The following is a 7,732-nucleotide window of genomic DNA, read 5'->3' as shown; positions in this document are numbered from 1 at the left end:
TGACAAGTTACTCCAGAATGTGTTTAATGCTTTAAAGTTGTCATTGATTGAAACCAGCAATTCTAAATGAGTGATTGAAAACTAATTTCCCTCTATTTTTTGTTTCTGTTTCTCCCCAGCACTCCTGGGCTGATATCAAGTTGGGTAGACCAATGGCCATTAAGAACATATCTTTCATCCTAGTGCCTGATTTGGCTTCAGTGGAGGTTACTTTTACATCACACTTGGGGCAACTGTGACAACTGGAAAGGCTGAGCATTGCTCTTGTTCTACTGAAGAAGGGCATCATACACAAACATACAACTGATTGTACTTTGTGTGTGTCTGCATGTCTTGTGTGTAACATATGATATCAAGGCTAGTGGGAGTGTCAGGGCAGGGGCAGATGGCTAGAGATATGTAGATAGTGCTATTTCCTTTCATAAAGTCTTCCACATTCTACTCATCTGCAATTTGAACTGGTCCTGTACACACTCATAATAAATATGGATATATATATTTTTAATAGATTAGTCAGGCCTACTTTCTGAACGCATGTAAAATTTGGCATCTACCACATGAGTTTCCTGTGACAATTAATTGTGCAGTGTAACTATTCATAACGCACTGAAATTCCTCTTCTTTTCCTCTTCCTTTTTCAGTTTTGTTTTTCCAAGCTGAAGTGCTCCTCTCCAGTCATTTTTCATACCGAAGCTGGTCCTCCGATCATCTTTCCAGCCTTTATCAGTGCTCCAAAGTACTTCTCAAAACTAAAGAGATAGAACTGCATGTATTGAAGTTATGGTCACAATAGGTTTAAATAATGATATAATGAAGTTTGCTGCTGCTATCTTCTTCCTAGTTCTTCCTACCATTCATCTTATTTGCTTGACCAGTACAGAGCTCTGAGCAAACATTATGAGTATAATGCGTAGATCTTTTTTTCCTAACACATGTCAAATTGTATTTATCAACTTTGAATATATCCGCCTCTTTATTGCTCAGTAGCTTGGCTTTGCAGAATCCTTTGGCAACAGCCTGCAGTTGTTTTGGGCTTCTTTGAGCTGAACAGCTTATTATCTTCAGCAAATTCAAGAAAATGTTCTAGACCTTTTATGTGTCTCCTGTGCTTCATAAGCCCTAGGAATTTTCCCATTTTTGCCAGATTCCCTTGTGAATTCCCCTTGTTTCTTATTTTTCTTTGTTTCCTAGTCCTCTATGTCCTCTGGAAGGACATACAAAAGTCCTATTCATGTAAGGATGGTATTAGAAATGTCAACTCCCATCTGGAGTCAAGGAAGTAAAAAAAGAGTTTCTGTCTGTAGTTAAAATAATAAAAGGTTAAATAGAAAAAAATGACATTTTATTTTTTGAAATATTCACTTTTAATTTTTTAGAATTTTCTAGAATTTTTTTGATTCTGTTGTTCAAGACATGTTTCTTAATATAGGTATATCATATACCCTACCAGACTAGATTACTGATACCAAATTTTGAACCTGATCATTCAGAGCAAAGAGAAGCTCTTCTCTTCTGGATCTCCAGGCTGTCTTCACCATTCATTACACCAAAAAGCAATCATTCATTACACCAAAAAAAACGTAACCATCACATCATACTGTGCCTGCGACATCTTAATTTAGATTCTAATTTATAATTCAAGTATCCTAATAGACTTGTTGATCTTGTTATGTATCACCATGAGGCACTAGAACCAATCTGTGCGGATGGCTGACAGCAACAGACAACTGTCATCTTTATACACAGGTATAGAATTACCGTCTGCATAAGGCCCATAGTATCTGCTGATGTGTTCATATCATTCATAAAAGTTAATACTCAGAATACTGTTACATGTTTCATCATTATTTCCCCTCCGTGAAATGTGTTACCTTTCCAGAGTTTGTCCTTTTGTATTATATGTCTGACTGATTATCTTTCTTCCACCAAGTCTGTGATATGACAACTCCTTTATACCCACACACACTTATCTCACCTATTTTCCTCATATATTTTTTAGACTTCTAGAATTGCTAAAGCAGTATCAGTACTTAATCCAGTTGCCACTTTTCTGAGTTCTGTTTAAATAGGAACTAATTTGCTCACTCTGCCATACTTAAAATTGTGTCAGGTTCTAATCTCTTCTATCTTTCAGAGTACAGCATCTCTATGATTTCAGCTGCAGGAATATATCACCCTGAAACTTATGTTCTACAGATTTCAGCATTCTTTTGATCTTTATTTTCAAAACTCTCCTGTAATGTTCTTTTTTGTTTGTTTGTTTTGATTATTTTTTTTTTTAATAAAGCCATTATTGCTTTTAAAATTCCAGTTATTTGGTGGATACATGTAAAATGACAGTATCATTTACAAAGGTGAGCCCATATGCTGGTGTGATTCCCAATTAGAAAATGAGAACCAGCTGACTTAGAAACACAGCTGCAGAGGAGTAGCCATGTACTCTCCGCTCTCCTTCTTGCAAAAAGTCATATGCTCCTAAAAGGAGCTGTGGAAAAGAGAATTTCAAAATCATGGAGAGACAGAAAACAACAACAAAAAACAAATAGGCCCTATTTGCTGGTAGACTTCTAACAAATTCCTTGTAGTTTTAAATAGTCAAAACCTTTCAAACTGAGTTCTCTCTTAGATATTTGACCGTTTTTTTTCTTTTCTCTTCTTTTTGTTTTTTTGGAAAAGGGAGAGTCTTTCATCTGAAATACTGGGAGAAATGTGAGCTGTAATATTACAGCTTTCTGCTGTTCTTGCCTCACTGAAACTCAACTGAAAAAAAGACATGAGTTTATATCATTCCTGAACTTCAATAAAGGTTTGATTCTATTTTTCTTCTTACAGTGTGTAAGAAATGTTTTTTGTCTGGACTGTTTTTCTATTCCAGATATCCACCTTTGAACAGAATATTTCAGATCTGCATGAATTCCTCCATTCTCTTCATAATGTGTACAGACTTTTCTCATGGTATTAGTCAGCAAATGCAAAAGCACCAGATAGAAGATCTTATTAGGAGCTAAATTTTAATCGTTTGTAAATAGTTAACTGCAGAGCTGCATATGTTATTTTGACAGATACATGCACTATGCCTCAAAGCCACTCTTACTTGAAAAGTAGCAACATAAATCCATTTATCTGCATACTTCTCACATTATTTAAATCTTAATACAATACTCAGATGCATTCTGTGAAGTTGGTCCATGCTGTAGGTAAGGTTTATTACTACAGACATAGTATTCAGACATAGCCTATCTATCTTCCAGCTAGTGAAGCTTCAGTGGGAAATACCTGTTCAGGGGTTCAAGAAAACAGGATCTGAGGATATACTTTGGCAGAAAGCTGCCACTGACACAACTGGATTGCAGTCAACTGCTAGACAGACCCATCCTAATGGAGGAGTAAGAAACATTATCTTGTATGGCAGTTCTTAATCTATTTTTTTCTTTTCTTGTCTTTTATTTATTTATTTATTTTCACTGGAAAGGCACTGATTTTCAGAAAGAGCTAAGGACTGGCTGGCAGTCCACTAATGATATCGTTCAACAAGCACTGACAGAAATGACTTGTATGGACCACTGGCTAAATTACGTGCTAATGGCTTGCTCACTGAATCAGGAATCACCTCAAGGCCCAGAGCTTCATCTTTAGCCAATGCTTCTCTTTCTTCATGGCTGCATCTTCTCCAAAGCTCACAGAGGCATCTTTTCCAGCTCTTTTCTTTCCTCATTTTTCTACTGGAATGAATCAGTTCTTTCAGTTCAGGTAGAAGGCTCCTGTGTCCTTGGAGCAACACACTGAACCAGAAGCTTCCCCTGTAATGCCATAAGATGCTGAAAGAAAACTATTCTGAAAGACAGACAAATATACCACTAGATAGCAGAAAGAAGGGACTGTGAGGAGACATTACCTGAAATAAATTATATTGTATCAACGAGCATTAAGGGGAGAAGGAGAAAAGATCAGTCCTCCGAATGGTTGTTTTTTTTGTTTTGTTTTGTTTTTTAGGCTAAGCCTTGTGTTAATGCAGCTAGAAGAGTTCTGTCAAATGAAGACAGCTGAGAGCACACTTAAAATAAAACAGGAATACTGGGGAGCTCAAAGGAAATAATACAGTTGAATATTTCTTCCATATATATGTGTTCACATGTGGCTAAATAGAATAATATTTTACACAGGTAAATTCTTTCTTGAGCCAATGCCTTAATAAACCTGAACCACGTGACTCTTGTATTTTTTCCCAAGCTTGTTATACACCATACTGTCAGTTGAAATGTTAACATCAAGGACTTTAAAGGTGGATGGATGGCCAAGACACAGACCTCTCTAAGGATCAGTGACCTTTCCTTCAAACCCTCTCTTTTCCAATATGACCTAGAGCACAAATAAGAGCATAACTGCTTTGTGAAAGAAAATTTTGAGAAACAGATCTAAAGGAAGACTTACACCATTTGGAAGGTGCTATATAGCCCATGGCTGTATAACCAGATACAAGGCTAAAATCTATTGATGGGAAAGCATGGCAGACAACAGAAAAAATCCTTAAAGGTCATCTGAAATGCTGTGATGTGAAGTGGACTTGTGACAGAAGACAGTTGCTGTAATTTGCATCAGTGTTTCCAAATATGAATATTTATCCCTAAATGTTCTATTCTAAGCTCATAAGGTCTCTTAGGTCATAAGTCGTGGCCTTTCTTTTGGCAGGAGGGAGGAGAAAAGACAAAAGTAATGCCTGAAATACATTAAAGGAACTATTAAAAACATGTTTATGAACTATCATTAATAATTATTATTTTGAGTGTTGGGAGTAAATGCCTAAAAAGGACACTAAGCCTGCCATTGCAGGATCTACTTTTCGTCTGAAGCCTTACCATTGGACTCCTGCCTAGCACCATGACACTACTCAATTATTTACACCAGAGTGAGAGTGCGACTTTATTCTTTAAAATCATCCTCCCTACTGGGACTATTTCTTTTCTGTTACCTCCATAATAAAGCAGATTGGTATGTCCATTTGTGTATGTATCATGGGTGATCTGTTTATCAAGAAATGAAAGCGCATTTCCTTCCAATTTCTGTTTTCCCTGTGATTGATATTAATTAGGTTTTCTGCAAAGCATGGCTTATCTTGAACTGAACCCAAAGCGAATGAATATGTTTCTGTGCAGTAAGATTTTCTTTTCTTGAAATGAAGAATGGGATGAAGATGCTTATCTGAGATCAAACAGGCTTCAGGTAGAGTTTACATCAGCAGTACTTTGAAATTCATTGTCACAGTATAGTTGGTATCAATAAGGAATGAGAATGGTATACCTTGTATTGTGACTGCATTTATTAACTTCTTTCCAGCAGCAAAAAAGAAGAGCTGCAGTGTACCTCCAGTTGCAGTCTTTTCTTCCTAAGATGAAAGAGGCAAGTATAGTTCATAATGAAAATTAATAGAATCCCTGAGAAGAGCTAAAACAGCCACTGTCAAAAACAAAAGCTTGCCAATTTCCTCTGAGGTCTAATGTCAGCACACCAAGTTGGACAGAAGTTTGCAGGCTGAGGTCTGATGGCTTTCTCCAGCCACTCACTGTGCCTGTATGTCAGTATGCAGTGCCACACAGGGATACACAGCCACCTGGAGCTCAGCATCCCCCTGGGTTCAGCACACAGCCTTGCTCACTGCCAGGCTGTCACAATCTAACGGTCTTCCAGTGCTTGACAGAGCCTGTTTATACCAAATAATATAGCAAAGATATGTGCTGATCCTTACATTTTAGGAAGGCTCTAGGTGTGGATGCTAAGTCTCTCTTTTCCATGGTACTAGACAATATCCTCTGCTGGTGTACTGTGAAAGAGATCCAGTAACTCGGTTTAATTCTGTCTTTACACCACACTGATGCAGGCTCATTTTTTCCTTCAGCTTCCCTATAATCCCCTGCTTAGCAGCTCTGCAGCTCCGTCACCCCTCGCTGAGCTCTCTGCAGCTCATGTAGCCCATCCAGCCCTCACCTCTCCTCCTCTTGCTACCGTGCAAACCTTGATATTCTCAAATTGCCTCTCTGCTACAGCTTCGCCACTAAGGCACTCATTCCACTGTCAAAATAGTTTACACTATTCTGTTTTGTATGAGAGCAGCTTATCCCATAGTGACACGTTCAAATCCCAGGACAGCTAAAGCCTTCAATACTGTGGCCATGTATGACATGTAACTAGATAGATGCATTACCCAGCAAGCGTTTCTCCTGCTCCAGAACTCAGAGAGAAACGCTTTTGCCAGCTTGCAGCATGATTCCTTTTCTTCTTCTCCATCTTTTTTCCTTTCTCTTTTCAGCAGGGTCCATTTGTTCCCTGCACCAGGATTTTTGCCATCACTCTGCCAGTTACAGTAGTTACTAGCTCCTTAATAAAAGAGAATTGCTGAGAATTAGGGCTGCCATCTGGCTTTTATTATGAGAGAATGATGCTTTTCCTATCCCTTATTTTTCTTGTGCTAGAGAAACGCTGAAATAAAGAAACAATATGGTGTCGGCTCTTTTTTGTCACCGAGTCCCAGGAAGGGCCATCCCACTTTACAGCTGAAAGAAGTGATTTAGTCTCGGTGCTAAATCAGTCTTCAACTTCTAAGCAGAGACAGCCAATTGTGCCTAATTGTGTGTGGTAGTTCAACGATATGGACTACTGTTCATTGGGGATTGAGCTGCTCATTTCAGTTAGGACCACAAATTGAACTCAAACCAAGGTCCTTAAGAATAAAGCACGGTGTTTTATACATTAAGTCATTCCTCCTTTCTTACTTGGCCCGTGAAATGAATCAGGGAAAGATTATTTTCTGGGTAAATTGGTAGTAAAACCCTGATGCAGACAGTTCCACAATTTGATTGCAGCCTGACTTCCACTTATTGAATATCACATCAAGCAGTGGTTCAAGGGTTTCATATGACAGCCTTAAAATCCACAAAGTTTTTAAAGGTACTTACTACATTGTGATCAGGTCACAGATCTAAATGTCAGTATTGTATGCCTGATTTGCACATTTCAAAACGATTTAGTAATTTTTTCATTTTATCTGCATGCATGAAGTGATTTGGAATACAGAAACAATTTGGAATCATATTTAGTTTGTAACAGTTCAATTAACTTAAGTGCTGAAACATGCTTCTTTCTTGGTAACTAGTTTAATTGGTTACTTCGAAAGAATGCCTGAAGGGCCAGGGGCAAACTAAAGCCCACTCCAAAGAATCCATGCTCCTGCATAGGCATGTGTGAAAACAAAAAGAGACAGCAACCTTTGGGTCATGATATGGTGTGCATGACTGCTGGTGGAAGAAGGACACGTATCCTGAACGAGAAATAGACTGCACTACAACTGCTTTTTTTGGCTAGTATAACCTCCAGTTCCCTTTGACTAATTTTATTACCACTCAAGAAGCAGGAATTGTAGAGCACAACAAGGTTAGAAAATCTTAATGGTTTTTTATACATTTAAAGCTTGATCTGAACAGTGGGTAAAAAGATAAGGTAAAATAATATAGGAGTGATTTATAGGATGTTAACGTGTGACAATGGTAGAAGTGTCTGTCTAATTAATTTAAGGAAATACCTGCTTTTCTTTTGAAAGTGACTTTTAGTTTGGTCGAGACAGATTTTTTAGTCTTTTACACATTTTCACTTTGAGCTTAGGCTTAAAAATAAAAAGGACGTATCTCTTCAGAGATAGTAAGTTATCATGTACCTTAAGTCTGTCCTGTCACAGATGAAT

Source organism: Lagopus leucura, unplaced genomic scaffold (assembly GCF_019238085.1).
Source record: "Lagopus leucura isolate 7727_CA_CO unplaced genomic scaffold, USGS_WTPT01 Super-Scaffold_100004, whole genome shotgun sequence".
In the NCBI taxonomy this organism is placed as follows: Eukaryota; Metazoa; Chordata; class Aves; order Galliformes; family Phasianidae; genus Lagopus; species Lagopus leucura.
The sequence above is the reverse complement of the archived record's forward strand: the minus strand, read 5'-3'. Positions refer to the sequence as shown.